At 44.0% G+C, this 22,904-nt stretch overlaps 49 non-coding genes across 49 annotated transcripts; 35 read left to right on the forward strand and 14 right to left on the reverse strand.

Moving 5' to 3' along the window:
* Window positions 1-65: 65 nt before the first annotated feature.
* Window positions 66-137, reverse strand: trnad-guc (transfer RNA aspartic acid (anticodon GUC)). Its single transcript has one exon. It is a non-coding gene; the product is annotated as a tRNA-Asp (tRNA).
* A 176-nt stretch (window positions 138-313) lies between these two features.
* trnar-acg (transfer RNA arginine (anticodon ACG)) lies at window positions 314-386 on the forward strand. Its single transcript has one exon. It is a non-coding gene; the product is annotated as a tRNA-Arg (tRNA).
* A 277-nt stretch (window positions 387-663) lies between these two features.
* trnak-cuu (transfer RNA lysine (anticodon CUU)) lies at window positions 664-736 on the forward strand. The gene has a single exon. It is a non-coding gene; the product is annotated as a tRNA-Lys (tRNA).
* Window positions 737-1,290: 554 nt separating this feature from the next.
* trnad-guc (transfer RNA aspartic acid (anticodon GUC)) lies at window positions 1,291-1,362 on the reverse strand. The gene has a single exon. It is a non-coding gene; the product is annotated as a tRNA-Asp (tRNA).
* A 176-nt stretch (window positions 1,363-1,538) lies between these two features.
* Window positions 1,539-1,611, forward strand: trnar-acg (transfer RNA arginine (anticodon ACG)). The gene has a single exon. It is a non-coding gene; the product is annotated as a tRNA-Arg (tRNA).
* A 277-nt stretch (window positions 1,612-1,888) lies between these two features.
* On the forward strand, window positions 1,889-1,961 carry trnak-cuu (transfer RNA lysine (anticodon CUU)). Its single transcript has one exon. It is a non-coding gene; the product is annotated as a tRNA-Lys (tRNA).
* A 554-nt stretch (window positions 1,962-2,515) lies between these two features.
* trnad-guc (transfer RNA aspartic acid (anticodon GUC)) lies at window positions 2,516-2,587 on the reverse strand. The gene has a single exon. It is a non-coding gene; the product is annotated as a tRNA-Asp (tRNA).
* A 176-nt stretch (window positions 2,588-2,763) lies between these two features.
* trnar-acg (transfer RNA arginine (anticodon ACG)) lies at window positions 2,764-2,836 on the forward strand. Its single transcript has one exon. It is a non-coding gene; the product is annotated as a tRNA-Arg (tRNA).
* A 277-nt stretch (window positions 2,837-3,113) lies between these two features.
* trnak-cuu (transfer RNA lysine (anticodon CUU)) lies at window positions 3,114-3,186 on the forward strand. Its single transcript has one exon. It is a non-coding gene; the product is annotated as a tRNA-Lys (tRNA).
* Window positions 3,187-3,740: 554 nt separating this feature from the next.
* Window positions 3,741-3,812, reverse strand: trnad-guc (transfer RNA aspartic acid (anticodon GUC)). Its single transcript has one exon. It is a non-coding gene; the product is annotated as a tRNA-Asp (tRNA).
* Window positions 3,813-3,988: 176 nt separating this feature from the next.
* On the forward strand, window positions 3,989-4,061 carry trnar-acg (transfer RNA arginine (anticodon ACG)). Its single transcript has one exon. It is a non-coding gene; the product is annotated as a tRNA-Arg (tRNA).
* A 277-nt stretch (window positions 4,062-4,338) lies between these two features.
* On the forward strand, window positions 4,339-4,411 carry trnak-cuu (transfer RNA lysine (anticodon CUU)). The gene has a single exon. It is a non-coding gene; the product is annotated as a tRNA-Lys (tRNA).
* Window positions 4,412-4,965: 554 nt separating this feature from the next.
* trnad-guc (transfer RNA aspartic acid (anticodon GUC)) lies at window positions 4,966-5,037 on the reverse strand. Its single transcript has one exon. It is a non-coding gene; the product is annotated as a tRNA-Asp (tRNA).
* A 176-nt stretch (window positions 5,038-5,213) lies between these two features.
* trnar-acg (transfer RNA arginine (anticodon ACG)) lies at window positions 5,214-5,286 on the forward strand. The gene has a single exon. It is a non-coding gene; the product is annotated as a tRNA-Arg (tRNA).
* Window positions 5,287-5,563: 277 nt separating this feature from the next.
* On the forward strand, window positions 5,564-5,636 carry trnak-cuu (transfer RNA lysine (anticodon CUU)). The gene has a single exon. It is a non-coding gene; the product is annotated as a tRNA-Lys (tRNA).
* A 554-nt stretch (window positions 5,637-6,190) lies between these two features.
* Window positions 6,191-6,262, reverse strand: trnad-guc (transfer RNA aspartic acid (anticodon GUC)). Its single transcript has one exon. It is a non-coding gene; the product is annotated as a tRNA-Asp (tRNA).
* Window positions 6,263-6,438: 176 nt separating this feature from the next.
* Window positions 6,439-6,511, forward strand: trnah-aug (transfer RNA histidin (anticodon AUG)). The gene has a single exon. It is a non-coding gene; the product is annotated as a tRNA-His (tRNA).
* A 277-nt stretch (window positions 6,512-6,788) lies between these two features.
* trnak-cuu (transfer RNA lysine (anticodon CUU)) lies at window positions 6,789-6,861 on the forward strand. Its single transcript has one exon. It is a non-coding gene; the product is annotated as a tRNA-Lys (tRNA).
* Window positions 6,862-7,663: 802 nt separating this feature from the next.
* Window positions 7,664-7,736, forward strand: trnar-acg (transfer RNA arginine (anticodon ACG)). Its single transcript has one exon. It is a non-coding gene; the product is annotated as a tRNA-Arg (tRNA).
* A 277-nt stretch (window positions 7,737-8,013) lies between these two features.
* Window positions 8,014-8,086, forward strand: trnak-cuu (transfer RNA lysine (anticodon CUU)). Its single transcript has one exon. It is a non-coding gene; the product is annotated as a tRNA-Lys (tRNA).
* A 554-nt stretch (window positions 8,087-8,640) lies between these two features.
* Window positions 8,641-8,712, reverse strand: trnad-guc (transfer RNA aspartic acid (anticodon GUC)). Its single transcript has one exon. It is a non-coding gene; the product is annotated as a tRNA-Asp (tRNA).
* Window positions 8,713-8,888: 176 nt separating this feature from the next.
* trnar-acg (transfer RNA arginine (anticodon ACG)) lies at window positions 8,889-8,961 on the forward strand. The gene has a single exon. It is a non-coding gene; the product is annotated as a tRNA-Arg (tRNA).
* A 1,152-nt stretch (window positions 8,962-10,113) lies between these two features.
* Window positions 10,114-10,186, forward strand: trnar-acg (transfer RNA arginine (anticodon ACG)). The gene has a single exon. It is a non-coding gene; the product is annotated as a tRNA-Arg (tRNA).
* Window positions 10,187-10,463: 277 nt separating this feature from the next.
* On the forward strand, window positions 10,464-10,536 carry trnak-cuu (transfer RNA lysine (anticodon CUU)). Its single transcript has one exon. It is a non-coding gene; the product is annotated as a tRNA-Lys (tRNA).
* A 554-nt stretch (window positions 10,537-11,090) lies between these two features.
* trnad-guc (transfer RNA aspartic acid (anticodon GUC)) lies at window positions 11,091-11,162 on the reverse strand. The gene has a single exon. It is a non-coding gene; the product is annotated as a tRNA-Asp (tRNA).
* Window positions 11,163-11,338: 176 nt separating this feature from the next.
* trnar-acg (transfer RNA arginine (anticodon ACG)) lies at window positions 11,339-11,411 on the forward strand. Its single transcript has one exon. It is a non-coding gene; the product is annotated as a tRNA-Arg (tRNA).
* A 277-nt stretch (window positions 11,412-11,688) lies between these two features.
* On the forward strand, window positions 11,689-11,761 carry trnak-cuu (transfer RNA lysine (anticodon CUU)). The gene has a single exon. It is a non-coding gene; the product is annotated as a tRNA-Lys (tRNA).
* Window positions 11,762-12,315: 554 nt separating this feature from the next.
* Window positions 12,316-12,387, reverse strand: trnad-guc (transfer RNA aspartic acid (anticodon GUC)). The gene has a single exon. It is a non-coding gene; the product is annotated as a tRNA-Asp (tRNA).
* Window positions 12,388-12,563: 176 nt separating this feature from the next.
* Window positions 12,564-12,636, forward strand: trnar-acg (transfer RNA arginine (anticodon ACG)). The gene has a single exon. It is a non-coding gene; the product is annotated as a tRNA-Arg (tRNA).
* Window positions 12,637-12,913: 277 nt separating this feature from the next.
* On the forward strand, window positions 12,914-12,986 carry trnak-cuu (transfer RNA lysine (anticodon CUU)). Its single transcript has one exon. It is a non-coding gene; the product is annotated as a tRNA-Lys (tRNA).
* Window positions 12,987-13,540: 554 nt separating this feature from the next.
* Window positions 13,541-13,612, reverse strand: trnad-guc (transfer RNA aspartic acid (anticodon GUC)). The gene has a single exon. It is a non-coding gene; the product is annotated as a tRNA-Asp (tRNA).
* Window positions 13,613-13,788: 176 nt separating this feature from the next.
* On the forward strand, window positions 13,789-13,861 carry trnar-acg (transfer RNA arginine (anticodon ACG)). The gene has a single exon. It is a non-coding gene; the product is annotated as a tRNA-Arg (tRNA).
* Window positions 13,862-14,138: 277 nt separating this feature from the next.
* On the forward strand, window positions 14,139-14,211 carry trnak-cuu (transfer RNA lysine (anticodon CUU)). The gene has a single exon. It is a non-coding gene; the product is annotated as a tRNA-Lys (tRNA).
* A 554-nt stretch (window positions 14,212-14,765) lies between these two features.
* Window positions 14,766-14,837, reverse strand: trnad-guc (transfer RNA aspartic acid (anticodon GUC)). The gene has a single exon. It is a non-coding gene; the product is annotated as a tRNA-Asp (tRNA).
* A 176-nt stretch (window positions 14,838-15,013) lies between these two features.
* trnar-acg (transfer RNA arginine (anticodon ACG)) lies at window positions 15,014-15,086 on the forward strand. The gene has a single exon. It is a non-coding gene; the product is annotated as a tRNA-Arg (tRNA).
* A 277-nt stretch (window positions 15,087-15,363) lies between these two features.
* On the forward strand, window positions 15,364-15,436 carry trnak-cuu (transfer RNA lysine (anticodon CUU)). The gene has a single exon. It is a non-coding gene; the product is annotated as a tRNA-Lys (tRNA).
* Window positions 15,437-15,990: 554 nt separating this feature from the next.
* Window positions 15,991-16,062, reverse strand: trnad-guc (transfer RNA aspartic acid (anticodon GUC)). The gene has a single exon. It is a non-coding gene; the product is annotated as a tRNA-Asp (tRNA).
* Window positions 16,063-16,238: 176 nt separating this feature from the next.
* Window positions 16,239-16,311, forward strand: trnar-acg (transfer RNA arginine (anticodon ACG)). The gene has a single exon. It is a non-coding gene; the product is annotated as a tRNA-Arg (tRNA).
* Window positions 16,312-16,588: 277 nt separating this feature from the next.
* On the forward strand, window positions 16,589-16,661 carry trnak-cuu (transfer RNA lysine (anticodon CUU)). The gene has a single exon. It is a non-coding gene; the product is annotated as a tRNA-Lys (tRNA).
* A 554-nt stretch (window positions 16,662-17,215) lies between these two features.
* On the reverse strand, window positions 17,216-17,287 carry trnad-guc (transfer RNA aspartic acid (anticodon GUC)). Its single transcript has one exon. It is a non-coding gene; the product is annotated as a tRNA-Asp (tRNA).
* A 176-nt stretch (window positions 17,288-17,463) lies between these two features.
* Window positions 17,464-17,536, forward strand: trnah-aug (transfer RNA histidin (anticodon AUG)). The gene has a single exon. It is a non-coding gene; the product is annotated as a tRNA-His (tRNA).
* Window positions 17,537-17,813: 277 nt separating this feature from the next.
* trnak-cuu (transfer RNA lysine (anticodon CUU)) lies at window positions 17,814-17,886 on the forward strand. Its single transcript has one exon. It is a non-coding gene; the product is annotated as a tRNA-Lys (tRNA).
* Window positions 17,887-18,688: 802 nt separating this feature from the next.
* trnar-acg (transfer RNA arginine (anticodon ACG)) lies at window positions 18,689-18,761 on the forward strand. The gene has a single exon. It is a non-coding gene; the product is annotated as a tRNA-Arg (tRNA).
* Window positions 18,762-19,038: 277 nt separating this feature from the next.
* On the forward strand, window positions 19,039-19,111 carry trnak-cuu (transfer RNA lysine (anticodon CUU)). The gene has a single exon. It is a non-coding gene; the product is annotated as a tRNA-Lys (tRNA).
* Window positions 19,112-19,665: 554 nt separating this feature from the next.
* Window positions 19,666-19,737, reverse strand: trnad-guc (transfer RNA aspartic acid (anticodon GUC)). Its single transcript has one exon. It is a non-coding gene; the product is annotated as a tRNA-Asp (tRNA).
* A 176-nt stretch (window positions 19,738-19,913) lies between these two features.
* Window positions 19,914-19,986, forward strand: trnar-acg (transfer RNA arginine (anticodon ACG)). Its single transcript has one exon. It is a non-coding gene; the product is annotated as a tRNA-Arg (tRNA).
* Window positions 19,987-21,138: 1,152 nt separating this feature from the next.
* Window positions 21,139-21,211, forward strand: trnar-acg (transfer RNA arginine (anticodon ACG)). The gene has a single exon. It is a non-coding gene; the product is annotated as a tRNA-Arg (tRNA).
* A 1,152-nt stretch (window positions 21,212-22,363) lies between these two features.
* trnar-acg (transfer RNA arginine (anticodon ACG)) lies at window positions 22,364-22,436 on the forward strand. The gene has a single exon. It is a non-coding gene; the product is annotated as a tRNA-Arg (tRNA).
* A 277-nt stretch (window positions 22,437-22,713) lies between these two features.
* On the forward strand, window positions 22,714-22,786 carry trnak-cuu (transfer RNA lysine (anticodon CUU)). Its single transcript has one exon. It is a non-coding gene; the product is annotated as a tRNA-Lys (tRNA).
* The last annotated feature ends 118 nt before the right edge of the window (window positions 22,787-22,904 follow it).

The raw sequence follows: 22,904 nt of genomic DNA on the forward strand, positions 1-22,904 counted from the left end.
GGGATAGTTCTCAATCTCCAAGAAGAGATGGCAGTTGTGAAGATTTGTAAAAACATGATAGAACCCTCCCCGTCGGGGAATCGAACCCCGGTCTTCCGCGTGACAGGCGGAGATACTGTCCACTATACTAACGAGGATTGGACTCTATTGTAAAGCACAGAAGTGCATCACAAAATCCGTCCTGGAATTATTTTCAGATGTGCCAAACCTAGCCTACCCAAGGACTTTCAGTGTAGAGGAAAAAGCAGTTTGCTGCTGCAATTAACTGCTTTGGGAGAAAGAAGACATGGACCAATAGAAAAACATTCTGGCAGGGCTAGTGGCGCAATGGATAACGCGTCTGACTACGGATCAGAAGATTCTAGGTTCAACTCCTGGCTAGCTCGTACTCTCCATATTTTATTTGTCACAATGGTTTTTACCAACTTGCTGCTCTATTGCCCAGCTAGCTCAAAAGAACATTTGTTAATTCCCTACTATGCACCTTTTTGGCCTTTAATAGCAAGCAACATTAAGAGGGCAAAATGTATACGTCCTGGAGTTTTTGTAGTGGCTTTGAAATAGCCTGGCTAGCTCATACGGTAGCGCACCAGATTCTCATTATCATGGTCTGTTCGAGCCCCATGTTGGCTGCTGTTTGAAACCTCCCTGGACCACCTTCCTGCCCGGCTAGCTCAGTCGGTAGAGCATGAGACTCTTAATCTCAGGGTCGTGGGTTCGAGCCCCACGTTGGGCGTAATTTTAACCCCACTGGACCCTTCAATTGTGCAAATGCCGTACGGGGGACTTTTTAGTGGATTACTTTGTCTTTGCGATTGGGAGCTTAAACTTAGGTGTCTCTGGATCCATGATCAAGAGGTTGGGTCCCCCTGTCAAAATGTCTATTCCTTCAATAGTTTTGATCTGCTTAAAACTGACTATCTAAAAATTGGCATGATTAGTTGCAAAGGTATAAAGACTAAAGGTTGCACCAAGATTTGAACTCAGATCATAAGATCCAGAGTGCTAACCATTACACCATGGAACCATTAGTTTAACAGGTAGGTTAGGAAGTAGCAAGTTCATTTGATAGCAAAAGGATGTGTCTCCTGTCAAGGTTCATGAACCTTGTGGACCATAAGCTCTTTGTTGAACTTCTTTGTATTGAGATGAGGATCTAAAAACAGGCTGGCAGAGTAGATACCACGACTTATGATGGTGGCCCGCACTAGTCGTTTATTCACTTGGGATAGTTCTCAATCTCCAAGAAGAGATGGCAGTTGTGAAGATTTGTAAAAACATGATAGAACCCTCCCCGTCGGGGAATCGAACCCCGGTCTTCCGCGTGACAGGCGGAGATACTGTCCACTATACTAACGAGGATTGGACTCTATTGTAAAGCACAGAAGTGCATCACAAAATCCGTCCTGGAATTATTTTCAGATGTGCCAAACCTAGCCTACCCAAGGACTTTCAGTGTAGAGGAAAAAGCAGTTTGCTGCTGCAATTAACTGCTTTGGGAGAAAGAAGACATGGACCAATAGAAAAACATTCTGGCAGGGCTAGTGGCGCAATGGATAACGCGTCTGACTACGGATCAGAAGATTCTAGGTTCAACTCCTGGCTAGCTCGTACTCTCCATATTTTATTTGTCACAATGGTTTTTACCAACTTGCTGCTCTATTGCCCAGCTAGCTCAAAAGAACATTTGTTAATTCCCTACTATGCACCTTTTTGGCCTTTAATAGCAAGCAACATTAAGAGGGCAAAATGTATACGTCCTGGAGTTTTTGTAGTGGCTTTGAAATAGCCTGGCTAGCTCATACGGTAGCGCACCAGATTCTTATTATCAGGTTCTGTTCGAGCCCCATGTTGGCTGATGTTTGAAACCTCCCTGGACTACCTTCCTGCCCGGCTAGCTCAGTCGGTAGAGCATGAGACTCTTAATCTCAGGGTCGTGGGTTCGAGCCCCACGTTGGGCGTAATTTTAACCCCACTGGACCCTTCAATTGTGCACATGCCGTACGGGGGACTTTTTAGTGGATTACTTTGTCTTTGCGATTGGGACCTTAAACTTAGGTGTCTCTGTATCCATGATCAAGAGGTTGGGTCCCCCTTTCAAAATGTCTATTCCTTCAATAGTTTTGATCTGTTTAAAACTGACTATCTAAAAATTGGCATGATTAGTTGCAAAGGTATAAAGACTAAAGGTTGCACCAAGATTTGAACTCAGATCATAAGATCCAGAGTGCTAACCATTACACCATGGAACCATTAGTTTAACAGGTAGGTTAGGAAGTAGCTAGTTCATTTGATAGCAAAAGGATGTGTCTCCTGTCAAGGTTCATGAACCTTGTGGACCATAATCTCTTTGTTGAACTTCTTTGTATTGAGATGAGGATCTCAAAACAGGCTGGCAGAGTAGATACCACGACTTATGATGGTGGCCCGCACTAGTCGTTTATTAACTTGGGATAGTTCTCAATCTCCAAGAAGAGATGGCAGTTGTGAAGATTTGTAAAAGCATGATAGAACCCTCCCCGTCGGGGAATCGAACCCCGGTCTTCCGCGTGACAGGCGGAGATACTGTCCACTGTACTAACGAGGATTGGACTCTATTGTAAAGCACAGAAGTGCATCACAAAATCCGTCCTGGAATTATTTTCAGATGTGCCAAACCTAGCCTACCCAAGGACTTTCAGTGTAGAGGAAAAAGCAGTTTGCTGCTGCAATTAACTGCTTTGGGAGAAAGAAGACATGGACCAATAGAAAAACATTCTGGCAGGGCTAGTGGCGCAATGGATAACGCGTCTGACTACGGATCAGAAGATTCTAGGTTCAACTCCTGGCTAGCTCGTACTCTCCATATTTTATTTGTCACAATGGTTTTTACCAACTTGCTGCTCTATTGCCCAGCTAGCTCAAAAGAACATTTGTTAATTCCCTACTATGCACCTTTTTGGCCTTTAATAGCAAGCAACATTAAGAGGGCAAAATGTATACGTCCTGGAGTTTTTGTAGTGGCTTTGAAATAGCCTGGCTAGCTCATACGGTAGCGCACCAGATTCTCATTATCATGGTCTGTTCGAGCCCCATGTTGGCTGCTGTTTGAAACCTCCCTGTACCACCTTCCTGCCCGGCTAGCTCAGTCGGTAGAGCATGAGACTCTTAATCTCAGGGTCGTGGGTTCGAGCCCCACGTTGGGCGTAATTTTAACCCCACTGGACCCTTCAATTGTGCAAATGCCGTACGGGGGACTTTTTAGTGGATTACTTTGTCTTTGCGATTGGGAGCTTAAACTTAGGTGTCTCTGGATCCATGATCAAGAGGTTGGGTCCCCCTGTCAAAATGTCTATTCCTTCAATAGTTTTGATCTGCTTAAAACTGACTATCTAAAAATTGGCATGATTAGTTGCAAAGGTATAAAGACTAAAGGTTGCACCAAGATTTGAACTCAGATCATAAGATCCAGAGTGCTAACCGTTACACCATGGAACCATTAGTTTAACAGGTAGGTTAGGAAGTAGCAAGTTCATTTGATAGCAAAAGGATGTGTCTCCTGTCAAGGTTCATGAACCTTGTGGACCATAATCTCTTTGTTGAACTTCTTTGTATTGAGATGAGGATCTCAAAACAGGCTGGCAGAGTAGATACCACGACTTATGATGGTGGCCCGCACTAGTCGTTTATTCACTTGGGATAGTTCTCAATCTCCAAGAAGAGATGGCAGTTGTGAAGATTTGTAAAAACATGATAGAACCCTCCCCGTCGGGGAATCGAACCCCGGTCTTCCGCGTGACAGGCGGAGATACTGTCCACTATACTAACGAGGATTGGACTCTATTGTAAAGCACAGAAGTGCATCACAAAATCCGTCCTGGAATTATTTTCAGATGTGCCAAACCTAGCCTACCCAAGGACTTTCAGTGTAGAGGAAAAAGCAGTTTGCTGCTGCAATTAACTGCTTTGGGAGAAAGAAGACATGGACCAATAGAAAAACATTCTGGCAGGGCTAGTGGCGCAATGGATAACGCGTCTGACTACGGATCAGAAGATTCTAGGTTCAACTCCTGGCTAGCTCGTACTCTCCATATTTTATTTGTCACAATGGTTTTTACCAACTTGCTGCTCTATTGCCCAGCTAGCTCAAAAGAACATTTGTTAATTCCCTACTATGCACCTTTTTGGCCTTTAATAGCAAGCAACATTAAGAGGGCAAAATGTATACGTCCTGGAGTTTTTGTAGTGGCTTTGAAATAGCCTGGCTAGCTCATACGGTAGCGCACCAGATTCTTATTATCAGGTTCTGTTCGAGCCCCATGTTGGCTGCTGTTTGAAACCTCCCTGGGCTACCTTCCTGCCCGGCTAGCTCAGTCGGTAGAGCATGAGACTCTTAATCTCAGGGTCGTGGGTTCGAGCCCCACGTTGGGCGTAATTTTAACCCCACTGGACCCTTCAATTGTGCACATGCCGTACGGGGGACTTTTTAGTGGATTACTTTGTCTTTGCGATTGGGACCTTAAACTTAGGTGTCTCTGTATCCATGATCAAGAGGTTGGGTCCCCCTTTCAAAATGTCTATTCCTTCAATAGTTTTGATCTGTTTAAAACTGACTATCTAAAAATTGGCATGATTAGTTGCAAAGGTATAAAGACTAAAGGTTGCACCAAGATTTGAACTCAGATCATAAGATCCAGAGTGCTAACCATTACACCATGGAACCATTAGTTTAACAGGTAGGTTAGGAAGTAGCAAGTTCATTTGATAGCAAAAGGATGTGTCTCCTGTCAAGGTTGATGAACCTTGTGGACCATAATCTCTTTGTTGAACTTCTTTGTATTGAGATGAGGATCTCAAAACAGGCTGGCAGAGTAGATACCACGACTTATGATGGTGGCCTGCACTAGTCGTTTATTAACTTGGGATAGTTCTCAATCTCCAAGAAGAGATGGCAGTTGTGAAGATTTGTAAAAACATGATAGAACCCTCCCCGTCGGGGAATCGAACCCCGGTCTTCCGCGTGACAGGCGGAGATACTGTCCACTATACTAACGAGGATTGGACTCTATTGTAAAGCACAGAAGTGCATCACAAAATCCGTCCTGGAATTATTTTCAGATGTGCCAAACCTAGCCTACCCAAGGACTTTCAGTGTAGAGGAAAAAGCAGTTTGCTGCTGCAATTAACTGCTTTGGGAGAAAGAAGACATGGACCAATAGAAAAACATTCTGGCAGGGCTAGTGGCGCAATGGATAACGCGTCTGACTACGGATCAGAAGATTCTAGGTTCAACTCCTGGCTAGCTCGTACTCTCCATATTTTATTTGTCACAATGGTTTTTACCAACTTGCTGCTCTATTGCCCAGCTAGCTCAAAAGAACATTTGTTAATTCCCTACTATGCACCTTTTTGGCCTTTAATAGCAAGCAACATTAAGAGGGCAAAATGTATACGTCCTGGAGTTTTTGTAGTGGCTTTGAAATAGCCTGGCTAGCTCATACGGTAGCGCACCAGATTCTCATTATCATGGTCTGTTCGAGCCCCATGTTGGCTGCTGTTTGAAACCTCCCTGTACCACCTTCCTGCCCGGCTAGCTCAGTCGGTAGAGCATGAGACTCTTAATCTCAGGGTCGTGGGTTCGAGCCCCACGTTGGGCGTAATTTTAACCCCACTGGACCCTTCAATTGTGCAAATGCCGTACGGGGGACTTTTTAGTGGATTACTTTGTCTTTGCGATTGGGAGCTTAAACTTAGGTGTCTCTGGATCCATGATCAAGAGGTTGGGTCCCCCTGTCAAAATGTCTATTCCTTCAATAGTTTTGATCTGCTTAAAACTGACTATCTAAAAATTGGCATGATTAGTTGCAAAGGTATAAAGACTAAAGGTTGCACCAAGATTTGAACTCAGATCATAAGATCCAGAGTGCTAACCATTACACCATGGAACCATTAGTTTAACAGGTAGGTTAGGAAGTAGCAAGTTCATTTGATAGCAAAAGGATGTGTCTCCTGTCAAGGTTCATGAACCTTGTGGACCATAATCTCTTTGTTGAACTTCTTTGTATTGAGATGAGGATCTCAAAACAGGCTGGCAGAGTAGATACCACGACTTATGATGGTGGCCCGCACTAGTCGTTTATTAACTTGGGATAGTTCTCAATCTCCAAGAAGAGATGGCAGTTGTGAAGATTTGTAAAAACATGATAGAACCCTCCCCGTCGGGGAATCGAACCCCGGTCTTCCGCGTGACAGGCGGAGATACTGTCCACTATACTAACGAGGATTGGACTCTATTGTAAAGCACAGAAGTGCATCACAAAATCTGTCCTGGAATTATTTTCAGATGTGCCAAACCTACCCTACCCAAGGACTTTGAGTGTAGAGGAAAAAGCAGTTTGCTGCTGCAATTAACTGCTTTGGGAGAAAGAAGACATGGACCAATAGAAAAACATTCTGGCAGGGCTAGTGGCGCAATGGATAACGCGTCTGACTATGGATCAGAAGATTCTAGGTTCAACTCCTGGCTAGCTCGTACTCTCCATATTTTATTTGTCACAATGGTTTTTACCAACTTGCTGCTCTATTGCCCAGCTAGCTCAAAAGAACATTTGTTAATTCCCTACTATGCACCTTTTTGGCCTTTAATAGCAAGCAACATTAAGAGGGCAAAATGTATACGTCCTGGAGTTTTTGTAGTGGCTTTGAAATAGCCTGGCTAGCTCATACGGTAGCGCACCAGATTCTTATTATCAGGTTCTGTTCGAGCCCCATGTTGGCTGCTGTTTGAAACCTCCCTGGACTACCTTCCTGCCCGGCTAGCTCAGTCGGTAGAGCATGAGACTCTTAATCTCAGGGTCGTGGGTTCGAGCCCCACGTTGGGCGTAATTTTAACCCCACTGGACCCTTCAATTGTGCACATGCCGTACGGGGGAATTTTTAGTGGATTACTTTGTCTTTGCGATTGGGACCTTAAACTTAGGTGTCTCTGTATCCATGATCAAGAGGTTGGGTCCCCCTTTCAAAATGTCTATTCTTTCAATAGTTTTGATCTGTTTAAAACTGACTATCTAAAAATTGGCATGATTAGTTGCAAAGGTATAAAGACTAAAGGTTGCACCAAGATTTGAACTCAGATCATAAGATCCAGAGTGCTAACCATTACACCATGGAACCATTAGTTTAACAGGTAGGTTAGGAAGTAGCAAGTTCATTTGATAGCAAAAGGATGTGTCTCCTGTCAAGGTTCATGAACCTTGTGGACCATAATCTCTTTGTTGAACTTCTTTGTATTGAGATGAGGATCTCAAAACAGGCTGGCAGAGTAGATACCACGACTTATGATGGTGGCCTGCACTAGTCGTTTATTAACTTGGGATAGTTCTCAATCTCCAAGAAGAGATGGCAGTTGTGAAGATTTGTAAAAACATGATAGAACCCTCCCCGTCGGGGAATCGAACCCCGGTCTTCCGCGAGACAGGCGGAGATACTGTCCACTATACTAACGAGGATTGGACTCTATTGTAAAGCACAGAAGTGCATCACAAAATCCGTCCTGGAATTATTTTCAGATGTGCCAAACCTAGCCTACCCAAGGACTTTCAGTGTAGAGGAAAAAGCAGTTTGCTGCTGCAATTAACTGCTTTGGGAGAAAGAAGACATGGACCAATAGAAAAACATTCTGGCAGGGCTAGTGGCGCAATGGATAACGCGTCTGACTACGGATCAGAAGATTCTAGGTTCAACTCCTGGCTAGCTCGTACTCTCCATATTTTATTTGTCACAATGGTTTTTACCAACTTGCTGCTCTATTGCCCAGCTAGCTCAAAAGAACATTTGTTAATTCCCTACTATGCACCTTTTTGGCCTTTAATAGCAAGCAACATTAAGAGGGCAAAATGTATACGTCCTGGAGTTTTTATAGTGGCTTTGAAATAGCCTGGCTAGCTCATACGGTAGCGCACCAGATTCTCATTATCATGGTCTGTTCGAGCCCCATGTTGGCTGCTGTTTGAAACCTCCCTGGACCACCTTCCTGCCCGGCTAGCTCAGTCGGTAGAGCATGAGACTCTTAATCTCAGGGTCGTGGGTTCGAGCCCCACGTTGGGCGTAATTTTAACCCCACTGGACCCTTCAATTGTGCAAATGCCGTACGGGGGACTTTTTAGTGGATTACTTTGTCTTTGCGATTGGGACCTTAAACTTAGGTGTCTCTGGATCCATGATCAAGAGGTTGGGTCCCCCTGTCAAAATGTCTATTCCTTCAATAGTTTTGATCTGTTTAAAACTGACTATCTAAAAATTGGCATGATTAGTTGCAAAGGTATAAAGACTAAAGGTTGCACCAAGATTTGAACTCAGATCATAAGATCCAGAGTGCTAACCATTACACCATGGAACCATTAGTTTAACAGGTAGGTTAGGAAGTAGCAAGTTCATTTGATAGCAAAAGGATGTGTCTCCTGTCAAGGTTCATGAACCTTGTGGACCATAATCTCTTTGTTGAACTTCTTTGTATTGAGATGAGGATCTCAAAACAGGCTGGCAGAGTAGATACCACGACTTAGGATGGTGGCCCGCACTAGTCGTTTATTCACTTGGGATAGTTCTCAATCTCCAAGAAGAGATGGCAGTTGTGAAGATTTGTAAAAACATGATAGAACCCTCCCCGTCGGGGAATCGAACCCCGGTCTTCCGCGTGACAGGCGGAGATACTGTCCACTATACTAACGAGGATTGGACTCTATTGTAAAGCACAGAAGTGCATCACAAAATCTGTCCTGGAATTATTTTCAGATGTGCCAAACCTAGCCTACCCAAGGACTTTCAGTGTAGAGGAAAAAGCAGTTTGCTGCTGCAATTAACTGCTTTGGGAGAAAGAAGACATGGACCAATAGAAAAACATTCTGGCAGGGCTAGTGGCGCAATGGATAACGCGTCTGACTACGGATCAGAAGATTCTAGGTTCAACTCCTGGCTAGCTCGTACTCTCCATATTTTATTTGTCACAATGGTTTTTACCAACTTGCTGCTCTATTGCCCAGCTAGCTCAAAAGAACATTTGTTAATTCCCTACTATGCACCTTTTTGGCCTTTAATAGCAAGCAACATTAAGAGGGCAAAATGTATACGTCCTGGAGTTTTTATAGTGGCTTTGAAATAGCCTGGCTAGCTCATACGGTAGCGCACCAGATTCTCATTATCATGGTCTGTTCGAGCCCCATGTTGGCTGCTGTTTGAAACCTCCCTGGACCACCTTCCTGCCCGGATAGCTCAGTCGGTAGAGCATGAGACTCTTAATCTCAGGGTCGTGGGTTCGAGCCCCACGTTGGGCGTAATTTTAACCCCACTGGACCCTTCAATTGTGCAAATGCCGTACGGGGGACTTTTTAGTGGATTACTTTGTCTTAGCGATTGGGACCTTAAACTTAGGTGTCTCTGGATCCATGATCAAGAGGTTGGGTCCCCCTGTCAAAATGTCTATTCCTTCAATAGTTTTGATCTGTTTAAAACTGACTATCTAAAAATTGGCATGATTAGTTGCAAAGGTATAAAGACTAAAGGTTGCACCAAGATTTGAACTCAGATCATAAGATCCAGAGTGCTAACCATTACACCATGGAACCATTAGTTTAACAGGTAGGTTAGGAAGTAGCAAGTTCATTTGATAGCAAAAGGATGTGTCTCCTGTCAAGGTTCATGAACCTTGTGGACCATAATCTCTTTGTTGAACTTCTTTGTATTGAGATGAGGATCTCAAAACAGGCTGGCAGAGTAGATACCACGACTTAGGATGGTGGCCCGCACTAGTCGTTTATTAACTTGGGATAGTTCTCAATCTCCAAGAAGAGATGGCAGTTGTGAAGATTTGTAAAAACATGATAGAACCCTCCCCGTCGGAGAATCGAACCCCGGTCTTCCGCGTGACAGGCGGAGATACTGTCCACTATACTAACGAGGATTGGACTCTATTGTAAAGCACAGAAGTGCATCACAAAATCCGTCCTGGAATTATTTTCAGATGTGCCAAACCTAGCCTACCCAAGGACTTTCAGTGTAGAGGAAAAAGCAGTTTGCTGCTGCAATTAACTGCTTTGGGAGAAAGAAGACATGGACCAATAGAAAAACATTCTGGCAGGGCTAGTGGCGCAATGGATAACGCGTCTGACTACGGATCAGAAGATTCTAGGTTCAACTCCTGGCTAGCTCGTACTCTCCATATTTTATTTGTCACAATGGTTTTTACCAACTTGCTGCTCTATTGCCCAGCTAGCTCAAAAGAACATTTGTTAATTCCCTACTATGCACCTTTTTGGCCTTTAATAGCAAGCAACATTAAGAGGGCAAAATGTATACGTCCTGGAGTTTTTATAGTGGCTTTGAAATAGCCTGGCTAGCTCATACGGTAGCGCACCAGATTCTCATTATCATGGTCTGTTCGAGCCCCATGTTGGCTGCTGTTTGAAACCTCCCTGGACCACCTTCCTGCCCGGCTAGCTCAGTCGGTAGAGCATGAGACTCTTAATCTCAGGGTCGTGGGTTCGAGCCCCACGTTGGGCGTAATTTTAACCCCACTGGACCCTTCAATTGTGCAAATGCCGTACGGGGGACTTTTTAGTGGATTACTTTGTCTTTGCGATTGGGACCTTAAACTTAGGTGTCTCTGGATCCATGATCAAGAGGTTGGGTCCCCCTGTCAAAATGTCTATTCCTTCAATAGTTTTGATCTGTTTAAAACTGACTATCTAAAAATTGGCATGATTAGTTGCAAAGGTATAAAGACTAAAGGTTGCACCAAGATTTGAACTCAGATCATAAGATCCAGAGTGCTAACCATTACACCATGGAACCATTAGTTTAACAGGTAGGTTAGGAAGTAGCAAGTTCATTTGATAGCAAAAGGATGTGTCTCCTGTCAAGGTTCATGAACCTTGTGGACCATAATCTCTTTGTTGAACTTCTTTGTATTGAGATGAGGATCTCAAAACAGGCTGGCAGAGTAGATACCACGACTTAGGATGGTGGCCCGCACTAGTCGTTTATTAACTTGGGATAGTTCTCAATCTCCAAGAAGAGATGGCAGTTGTGAAGATTTGTAAAAACATGATAGAACCCTCCCCGTCGGGGAATCGAACCCCGGTCTTCCGCGTGACAGGCGGAGATACTGTCCACTATACTAACGAGGATTGGACTCTATTGTAAAGCACAGAAGTGCATCACAAAATCTGTCCTGGAATTATTTTCAGATGTGCCAAACCTACCCTACCCAAGGACTTTCAGTGTAGAGGAAAAAGCAGTTTGCTGCTGCAATTAACTGCTTTGGGAGAAAGAAGACATGGACCAATAGAAAAACATTCTGGCAGGGCTAGTGGCGCAATGGATAACGCGTCTGACTACGGATCAGAAGATTCTAGGTTCAACTCCTGGCTAGCTCGTACTCTCCATATTTTATTTGTCACAATGGTTTTTACCAACTTGCTGCTCTATTGCCCAGCTAGCTCAAAAGAACATTTGTTAATTCCCTACTATGCACCTTTTTGGCCTTTAATAGCAAGCAACATTAAGAGGGCAAAATGTATACGTCCTGGAGTTTTTGTAGTGGCTTTGAAATAGCCTGGCTAGCTCATACGGTAGCGCACCAGATTCTCATTATCATGGTCTGTTCGAGCCCCATGTTGGCTGCTGTTTGAAACCTCCCTGGACCACCTTCCTGCCCGGCTAGCTCAGTCGGTAGAGCATGAGACTCTTAATCTCAGGGTCGTGGGTTCGAGCCCCACGTTGGGCGTAATTTTAACCCCACTGGACCCTTCAATTGTGCAAATGCCGTACGGGGGACTTTTTAGTGGATTACTTTGTCTTTGCGATTGGGACCTTAAACTTAGGTGTCTCTGGATCCATGATCAAGAGGGTGGGTCCCCCTGTCAAAATGTCTATTCCTTCAATAGTTTTGATCTGCTTAAAACTGACTATCTAAAAATTGGCATGATTAGTTGCAAAGGTATAAAGACTAAAGGTTTCACCAAGATTTGAACTCAGATCATAAGATCCAGAGTGCTAACCATTACACCATGGAACCATTAGTTTAACAGGTAGGTTAGGAAGTAGCAAGTTCATTTGATAGCAAAAGGATGTGTCTCCTGTCAAGGTTCATGAACCTTGTGGACCATAATCTCTTTGTTGAACTTCTTTGTATTGAGATGAGGATCTCAAAACAGGCTGGCAGAGTAGATACCACGACTTAGGATGGTGGCCCGCACTAGTCGTTTATTCACTTGGGATAGTTCTCAATCTCCAAGAAGAGATGGCAGTTGTGAAGATTTGTAAAAACATGATAGAACCCTCCCCGTCGGGGAATCGAACCCCGGTCTTCCGCGTGACAGGCGGAGATACTGTCCACTATACTAACGAGGATTGGACTCTATTGTAAAGCACAGAAGTGCATCACAAAATCTGTCCTGGAATTATTTTCAGATGTGCCAAACCTAGCCTACCCAAGGACTTTCAGTGTAGAGGAAAAAGCAGTTTGCTGCTGCAATTAACTGCTTTGGGAGAAAGAAGACATGGACCAATAGAAAAACATTCTGGCAGGGCTAGTGGCGCAATGGATAACGCGTCTGACTACGGATCAGAAGATTCTAGGTTCAACTCCTGGCTAGCTCGTACTCTCCATATTTTATTTGTCACAATGGTTTTTACCAACTTGCTGCTCTATTGCCCAGCTAGCTCAAAAGAACATTTGTTAATTCCCTACTATGCACCTTTTTGGCCTTTAATAGCAAGCAACATTAAGAGGGCAAAATGTATACGTCCTGGAGTTTTTGTAGTGGCTTTGAAATAGCCTGGCTAGCTCATACGGTAGCGCACCAGATTCTTATTATCAGGTTCTGTTCGAGCCCCATGTTGGCTGCTGTTTGAAACCTCCCTGGGCTACCTTCCTGCCCGGCTAGCTCAGTCGGTAGAGCATGAGACTCTTAATCTCAGGGTCGTGGGTTCGAGCCCCACGTTGGGCGTAATTTTAACCCCACTGGACCCTTCAATTGTGCACATGCCGTACGGGGGACTTTTTAGTGGATTACTTTGTCTTTGCGATTGGGACCTTAAACTTAGGTGTCTCTGTATCCATGATCAAGAGGTTGGGTCCCCCTTTCAAAATGTCTATTCCTTCAATAGTTTTGATCTGTTTAAAACTGACTATCTAAAAATTGGCATGATTAGTTGCAAAGGTATAAAGACTAAAGGTTGCACCAAGATTTGAACTCAGATCATAAGATCCAGAGTGCTAACCATTACACCATGGAACCATTAGTTTAACAGGTAGGTTAGGAAGTAGCAAGTTCATTTGATAGCAAAAGGATGTGTCTCCTGTCAAGGTTCATGAACCTTGTGGACCATAATCTCTTTGTTGAACTTCTTTGTATTGAGATGAGGATCTCAAAACAGGCTGGCAGAGTAGATACCACGACTTATGATGGTGGCCTGCACTAGTCGTTTATTAACTTGGGATAGTTCTCAATCTCCAAGAAGAGATGGCAGTTGTGAAGATTTGTAAAAACATGATAGAACCCTCCCCGTCGGGGAATCGAACCCCGGTCTTCCGCGTGACAGGCGGAGATACTGTCCACTATACTAACGAGGATTGGACTCTATTGTAAAGCACAGAAGTGCATCACAAAATCCGTCCTGGAATTATTTTCAGATGTGCCAAACCTAGCCTACCCAAGGACTTTCAGTGTAGAGGAAAAAGCAGTTTGCTGCTGCAATTAACTGCTTTGGGAGAAAGAAGACATGGACCAATAGAAAAACATTCTGGCAGGGCTAGTGGCGCAATGGATAACGCGTCTGACTACGGATCAGAAGATTCTAGGTTCAACTCCTGGCTAGCTCGTACTCTCCATATTTTATTTGTCACAATGGTTTTTACCAACTTGCTGCTCTATTGCCCAGCTAGCTCAAAAGAACATTTGTTAATTCCCTACTATGCACCTTTTTGGCCTTTAATAGCAAGCAACATTAAGAGGGCAAAATGTATACGTCCTGGAGTTTTTGTAGTGGCTTTGAAATAGCCTGGCTAGCTCATACGGTAGCGCACCAGATTCTCATTATCATGGTCTGTTCGAGCCCCATGTTGGCTGCTGTTTGAAACCTCCCTGTACCACCTTCCTGCCCGGCTAGCTCAGTCGGTAGAGCATGAGACTCTTAATCTCAGGGTCGTGGGTTCGAGCCCCACGTTGGGCGTAATTTTAACCCCACTGGACCCTTCAATTGTGCAAATGCCGTACGGGGGACTTTTTAGTGGATTACTTTGTCTTTGCGATTGGGAGCTTAAACTTAGGTGTCTCTGGATCCATGATCAAGAGGTTGGGTCCCCCTGTCAAAATGTCTATTCCTTCAATAGTTTTGATCTGCTTAAAACTGACTATCTAAAAATTGGCATGATTAGTTGCAAAGGTATAAAGACTAAAGGTTGCACCAAGATTTGAACTCAGATCATAAGATCCAGAGTGCTAACCATTACACCATGGAACCATTAGTTTAACAGGTAGGTTAGGAAGTAGCAAGTTCATTTGATAGCAAAAGGATGTGTCTCCTGTCAAGGTTCATGAACCTTGTGGACCATAATCTCTTTGTTGAACTTCTTTGTATTGAGATGAGGATCTCAAAACAGGCTGGCAGAGTAGATACCACGACTTATGATGGTGGCCCGCACTAGTCGTTTATTCACTTGGGATAGTTCTCAATCTCCAAGAAGAGATGGCAGTTGTGAAGATTTGTAAAAACATGATAGAACCCTCCCCGTCGGGGAATCGAACCCCGGTCTTCCGCGTGACAGGCGGAGATACTGTCCACTATACTAACGAGGATTGGACTCTATTGTAAAGCACAGAAGTGCATCACAAAATCCGTCCTGGAATTATTTTCAGATGTGCCAAACCTAGCCTACCCAAGGACTTTCAGTGTAGAGGAAAAAGCAGTTTGCTGCTGCAATTAACTGCTTTGGGAGAAAGAAGACATGGACCAATAGAAAAACATTCTGGCAGGGCTAGTGGCGCAATGGATAACGCGTCTGACTACGGATCAGAAGATTCTAGGTTCAACTCCTGGCTAGCTCGTACTCTCCATATTTTATTTGTCACAATGGTTTTTACCAACTTGCTGCTCTATTGCCCAGCTAGCTCAAAAGAACATTTGTTAATTCCCTACTATGCACCTTTTTGGCCTTTAATAGCAAGCAACATTAAGAGGGCAAAATGTATACGTCCTGGAGTTTTTGTAGTGGCTTTGAAATAGCCTGGCTAGCTCATACGGTAGCGCACCAGATTCTTATTATCAGGTTCTGTTCGAGCCCCATGTTGGCTGCTGTTTGAAACCTCCCTGGGCTACCTTCCTGCCCGGCTAGCTCAGTCGGTAGAGCATGAGACTCTTAATCTCAGGGTCGTGGGTTCGAGCCCCACGTTGGGCGTAATTTTAACCCCACTGGACCCTTCAATTGTGCACATGCCGTACGGGGGACTTTTTAGTGGATTACTTTGTCTTTGCGATTGGGACCTTAAACTTAGGTGTCTCTGTATCCATGATCAAGAGGTTGGGTCCCCCTTTCAAAATGTCTATTCCTTCAATAGTTTTGATCTGTTTAAAACTGACTATCTAAAAATTGGCATGATTAGTTGCAAAGGTATAAAGACTAAAGGTTGCACCAAGATTTGAACTCAGATCATAAGATCCAGAGTGCTAACCATTACACCATGGAACCATTAGTTTAACAGGTAGGTTAGGAAGTAGCAAGTTCATTTGATAGCAAAAGGATGTGTCTCCTGTCAAGGTTCATGAACCTTGTGGACCATAATCTCTTTGTTGAACTTCTTTGTATTGAGATGAGGATCTCAAAACAGGCTGGCAGAGTAGATACCACGACTTATGATGGTGGCCTGCACTAGTCGTTTATTAACTTGGGATAGTTCTCAATCTCCAAGAAGAGATGGCAGTTGTGAAGATTTGTAAAAACATGATAGAACCTTCCCCGTCGGGGAATCGAACCCCGGTCTTCCGCGTGACAGGCGGAGATACTGTCCACTATACTAACGAGGATTGGACTCTATTGTAAAGCACAGAAGTGCATCACAAAATCCGTCCTGGAATTATTTTCAGATGTGCCAAACCTAGCCTACCCAAGGACTTTCAGTGTAGAGGAAAAAGCAGTTTGCTGCTGCAATTAACTGCTTTGGGAGAAAGAAGACATGGACCAATAGAAAAACATTCTGGCAGGGCTAGTGGCGCAATGGATAACGCGTCTGACTACGGATCAGAAGATTCTAGGTTCAACTCCTGGCTAGCTCGTACTCTCCATATTTTATTTGTCACAATGGTTTTTACCAACTTGCTGCTCTATTGCCCAGCTAGCTCAAAAGAACATTTGTTAATTCCCTACTATGCACCTTTTTGGCCTTTAATAGCAAGCAACATTAAGAGGGCAAAATGTATACGTCCTGGAGTTTTTGTAGTGGCTTTGAAATAGCCTGGCTAGCTCATACGGTAGCGCACCAGATTCTCATTATCATGGTCTGTTCGAGCCCCATGTTGGCTGCTGTTTGAAACCTCCCTGTACCACCTTCCTGCCCGGCTAGCTCAGTCGGTAGAGCATGAGACTCTTAATCTCAGGGTCGTGGGTTCGAGCCCCACGTTGGGCGTAATTTTAACCCCACTGGACCCTTCAATTGTGCAAATGCCGTACGGGGGACTTTTTAGTGGATTACTTTGTCTTTGCGATTGGGAGCTTAAACTTAGGTGTCTCTGGATCCATGATCAAGAGGTTGGGTCCCCCTGTCAAAATGTCTATTCCTTCAATAGTTTTGATCTGCTTAAAACTGACTATCTAAAAATTGGCATGATTAGTTGCAAAGGTATAAAGACTAAAGGTTGCACCAAGATTTGAACTCAGATCATAAGATCCAGAGTGCTAACCATTACACCATGGAACCATTAGTTTAACAGGTAGGTTAGGAAGTAGCAAGTTCATTTGATAGCAAAAGGATGTGTCTCCTGTCAAGGTTCATGAACCTTGTGGACCATAATCTCTTTGTTGAACGTCTTTGTTTTGAGATGAGGATCTCAAAACAGGCTGGCAGAGTAGATACCACGACTTATGATGGTGGCCCGCACTAGTCGTTTATTAACTTGGGATAGTTCTCAATCTCCAAGAAGAGATGGCAGTTGTGAAGATTTGTAAAAACATGATAGAACCCTCCCCGTCGGGGAATCGAACCCCGGTCTTCCGCGTGACAGGCGGAGATACTGTCCACTATACTAACGAGGATTGGACTCTATTGTAAAGCACAGAAGTGCATCACAAAATCTGTCCTGGAATTATTTTCAGATGTGCCAAACCTACCCTACCCAAGGACTTTGAGTGTAGAGGAAAAAGCAGTTTGCTGCTGCAATTAACTGCTTTGGGAGAAAGAAGACATGGACCAATAGAAAAACATTCTGGCAGGGCTAGTGGCGCAATGGATAACGCGTCTGACTATGGATCAGAAGATTCTAGGTTCAACTCCTGGCTAGCTCGTACTCTCCATATTTTATTTGTCACAATGGTTTTTACCAACTTGCTGCTCTATTGCCCAGCTAGCTCAAAAGAACATTTGTTAATTCCCTACTATGCACCTTTTTGGCCTTTAATAGCAAGCAACATTAAGAGGGCAAAATGTATACGTCCTGGAGTTTTTGTAGTGGCTTTGAAATAGCCTGGCTAGCTCATACGGTAGCGCACCAGATTCTTATTATCAGGTTCTGTTCGAGCCCCATGTTGGCTGCTGTTTGAAACCTCCCTGGACTACCTTCCTGCCCGGCTAGCTCAGTCGGTAGAGCATGAGACTCTTAATCTCAGGGTCGTGGGTTCGAGCCCCACGTTGGGCGTAATTTTAACCCCACTGGACCCTTCAATTGTGCACATGCCGTACGGGGGAATTTTTAGTGGATTACTTTGTCTTTGCGATTGGGACCTTAAACTTAGGTGTCTCTGTATCCATGATCAAGAGGTTGGGTCCCCCTTTCAAAATGTCTATTCTTTCAATAGTTTTGATCTGTTTAAAACTGACTATCTAAAAATTGGCATGATTAGTTGCAAAGGTATAAAGACTAAAGGTTGCACCAAGATTTGAACTCAGATCATAAGATCCAGAGTGCTAACCATTACACCATGGAACCATTAGTTTAACAGGTAGGTTAGGAAGTAGCAAGTTCATTTGATAGCAAAAGGATGTGTCTCCTGTCAAGGTTCATGAACCTTGTGGACCATAATCTCTTTGTTGAACTTCTTTGTATTGAGATGAGGATCTCAAAACAGGCTGGCAGAGTAGATACCACGACTTATGATGGTGGCCTGCACTAGTCGTTTATTAACTTGGGATAGTTCTCAATCTCCAAGAAGAGATGGCAGTTGTGAAGATTTGTAAAAACATGATAGAACCCTCCCCGTCGGGGAATCGAACCCCGGTCTTCCGCGAGACAGGCGGAGATACTGTCCACTATACTAACGAGGATTGGACTCTATTGTAAAGCACAGAAGTGCATCACAAAATCCGTCCTGGAATTATTTTCAGATGTGCCAAACCTAGCCTACCCAAGGACTTTCAGTGTAGAGGAAAAAGCAGTTTGCTGCTGCAATTAACTGCTTTGGGAGAAAGAAGACATGGACCAATAGAAAAACATTCTGGCAGGGCTAGTGGCGCAATGGATAACGCGTCTGACTACGGATCAGAAGATTCTAGGTTCAACTCCTGGCTAGCTCGTACTCTCCATATTTTATTTGTCACAATGGTTTTTACCAACTTGCTGCTCTATTGCCCAGCTAGCTCAAAAGAACATTTGTTAATTCCCTACTATGCACCTTTTTGGCCTTTAATAGCAAGCAACATTAAGAGGGCAAAATGTATACGTCCTGGAGTTTTTATAGTGGCTTTGAAATAGCCTGGCTAGCTCATACGGTAGCGCACCAGATTCTCATTATCATGGTCTGTTCGAGCCCCATGTTGGCTGCTGTTTGAAACCTCCCTGGACCACCTTCCTGCCCGGCTAGCTCAGTCGGTAGAGCATGAGACTCTTAATCTCAGGGTCGTGGGTTCGAGCCCCACGTTGGGCGTAATTTTAACCCCACTGGACCCTTCAATTGTGCAAATGCCATACGGGGGACTTTTTAGTGGATTACTTTGTCTTTGCGATTGGGACCTTAAACTTAGGTGTCTCTGGATCCATGATCAAGAGGTTGGGTCCCCCTGTCAAAATGTCTATTCCTTCAATAGTTTTGATCTGTTTAAAACTGACTATCTAAAAATTGGCATGATTAGTTGCAAAGGTATAAAGACTAAAGGTTGCACCAAGATTTGAACTCAGATCATAAGATCCAGAGTGCTAACCATTACACCATGGAACCATTAGTTTAACAGGTAGGTTAGGAAGTAGCAAGTTCATTTGATAGCAAAAGGATGTGTCTCCTGTCAAGGTTCATGAACCTTGTGGACCATAATCTCTTTGTTGAACTTCTTTGTATTGAGATGAGGATCTCAAAACAGGCTGGCAGAGTAGATACCACGACTTAGGATGGTGGCCCGCACTAGTCGTTTATTCACTTGGGATAGTTCTCAATCTCCAAGAAGAGATGGCAGTTGTGAAGATTTGTAAAAACATGATAGAACCCTCCCCGTCGGGGAATCGAACCCCGGTCTTCCGCGTGACAGGCGGAGATACTGTCCACTATACTAACGAGGATTGGACTCTATTGTAAAGCACAGAAGTGCATCACAAAATCTGTCCTGGAATTATTTTCAGATGTGCCAAACCTAGCCTACCCAAGGACTTTCAGTGTAGAGGAAAAAGCAGTTTGCTGCTGCAATTAACTGCTTTGGGAGAAAGAAGACATGGACCAATAGAAAAACATTCTGGCAGGGCTAGTGGCGCAATGGATAACGCGTCTGACTACGGATCAGAAGATTCTAGGTTCAACTCCTGGCTAGCTCGTACTCTCCATATTTTATTTGTCACAATGGTTTTTACCAACTTGCTGCTCTATTGCCCAGCTAGCTCAAAAGAACATTTGTTAATTCCCTACTATGCACCTTTTTGGCCTTTAATAGCAAGCAACATTAAGAGGGCAAAATGTATACGTCCTGGAGTTTTTATAGTGGCTTTGAAATAGCCTGGCTAGCTCATACGGTAGCGCACCAGATTCTCATTATCATGGTCTGTTCGAGCCCCATGTTGGCTGCTGTTTGAAACCTCCCTGGACCACCTTCCTGCCCGGATAGCTCAGTCGGTAGAGCATGAGACTCTTAATCTCAGGGTCGTGGGTTCGAGCCCCACGTTGGGCGTAATTTTAACCCCACTGGACCCTTCAATTGTGCAAATGCCGTACGGGGGACTTTTTAGTGGATTACTTTGTCTTTGCGATTGGGACCTTAAACTTAGGTGTCTCTGGATCCATGATCAAGAGGTTGGGTCCCCCTGTCAAAATGTCTATTCCTTCAATAGTTTTGATCTGTTTAAAACTGACTATCTAAAAATTGGCATGATTAGTTGCAAAGGTATAAAGACTAAAGGTTGCACCAAGATTTGAACTCAGATCATAAGATCCAGAGTGCTAACCATTACACCATGGAACCATTAGTTTAACAGGTAGGTTAGGAAGTAGCAAGTTCATTTGATAGCAAAAGGATGTGTCTCCTGTCAAGGTTCATGAACCTTGTGGACCATAATCTCTTTGTTGAACTTCTTTGTATTGAGATGAGGATCTCAAAACAGGCTGGCAGAGTAGATACCACGACTTAGGATGGTGGCCCGCACTAGTCGTTTATTAACTTGGGATAGTTCTCAATCTCCAAGAAGAGATGGCAGTTGTGAAGATTTGTAAAAACATGATAGAACCCTCCCCGTCGGAGAATCGAACCCCGGTCTTCCGCGTGACAGGCGGAGATACTGTCCACTATACTAACGAGGATTGGACTCTATTGTAAAGCACAGAAGTGCATCACAAAATCCGTCCTGGAATTATTTTCAGATGTGCCAAACCTAGCCTACCCAAGGACTTTCAGTGTAGAGGAAAAAGCAGTTTGCTGCTGCAATTAACTGCTTTGGGAGAAAGAAGACATGGACCAATAGAAAAACATTCTGGCAGGGCTAGTGGCGCAATGGATAACGCGTCTGACTACGGATCAGAAGATTCTAGGTTCAACTCCTGGCTAGCTCGTACTCTCCATATTTTATTTGTCACAATGGTTTTTACCAACTTGCTGCTCTATTGCCCAGCTAGCTCAAAAGAACATTTGTTAATTCCCTACTATGCACCTTTTTGGCCTTTAATAGCAAGCAACATTAAGAGGGCAAAATGTATACGTCCTGGAGTTTTTATAGTGGCTTTGAAATAGCCTGGCTAGCTCATACGGTAGCGCACCAGATTCTCATTATCATGGTCTGTTCGAGCCCCATGTTGGCTGCTGTTTGAAACCTCCCTGGACCACCTTCCTGCCCGGATAGCTCAGTCGGTAGAGCATGAGACTCTTAATCTCAGGGTCGTGGGTTCGAGCCCCACGTTGGGCGTAATTTTAACCCCACTGGACCCTTCAATTGTGCAAATGCCGTACGGGGGACTTTTTAGTGGATTACTTTGTCTTTGCGATTGGGACCTTAAACTTAGGTGTCTCTGGATCCATGATCAAGAGGTTGGGTCCCCCTGTCAAAATGTCTATTCCTTCAATAGTTTTGATCTGTTTAAAACTGACTATCTAAAAATTGGCATGATTAGTTGCAAAGGTATAAAGACTAAAGGTTGCACCAAGATTTGAACTCAGATCATAAGATCCAGAGTGCTAACCATTACACCATGGAACCATTAGTTTAACAGGTAGGTTAGGAAGTAGCAAGTTCATTTGATAGCAAAAGGATGTGTCTCCTGTCAAGGTTCATGAACCTTGTGGACCATAATCTCTTTGTTGAACTTCTTTGTATTGAGATGAGGATCTCAAAACAGGCTGGCAGAGTAGATACCACGACTTAGGATGGTGGCCCGCACTAGTCGTTTATTAACTTGGGATAGTTCTCAATCTCCAAGAAGAGATGGCAGTTGTGAAGATTTGTAAAAACATGATAGAACCCTCCCCGTCGGAGAATCGAACCCCGGTCTTCCGCGTGACAGGCGGAGATACTGTCCACTATACTAACGAGGATTGGACTCTATTGTAAAGCACAGAAGTGCATCACAAAATCCGTCCTGGAATTATTTTCAGATGTGCCAAACCTAGCCTACCCAAGGACTTTCAGTGTAGAGGAAAAAGCAGTTTGCTGCTGCAATTAACTGCTTTGGGAGAAAGAAGACATGGACCAATAGAAAAACATTCTGGCAGGGCTAGTGGCGCAATGGATAACGCGTCTGACTACGGATCAGAAGATTCTAGGTTCAACTCCTGGCTAGCTCGTACTCTCCATATTTTATTTGTCACAATGGTTTTTACCAACTTGCTGCTCTATTGCCCAGCTAGCTCAAAAGAACATTTGTTAATTCCCTACTATGCACCTTTTTGGCCTTTAATAGCAAGCAACATTAAGAGGGCAAAATGTATACGTCCTGGAGTTTTTATAGTGGCTTTGAAATAGCCTGGCTAGCTCATACGGTAGCGCACCAGATTCTCATTATCATGGTCTGTTCGAGCCCCATGTTGGCTGCTGTTTGAAACCTCCCTGGACCACCTTCCTGCCCGGCTAGCTCAGTCGGTAGAGCATGAGACTCTTAATCTCAGGGTCGTGGGTTCGAGCCCCACGTTGGGCGTAATTTTAACCCCACTGGACCCTTCAATTGTGCAAATGCCGTACGGGGGACTTTTTAGTGGATTACTTTGTCTTTGCGATTGGGACCTTAAACTTAGGTGTCTCTGGATCCATGATCA

Source organism: Callionymus lyra, chromosome 4, assembly GCF_982586985.1.
Source record: "Callionymus lyra chromosome 4, fCalLyr1.hap1.1, whole genome shotgun sequence".
NCBI classification, from domain to species: domain Eukaryota; kingdom Metazoa; phylum Chordata; class Actinopteri; order Syngnathiformes; family Callionymidae; genus Callionymus; species Callionymus lyra.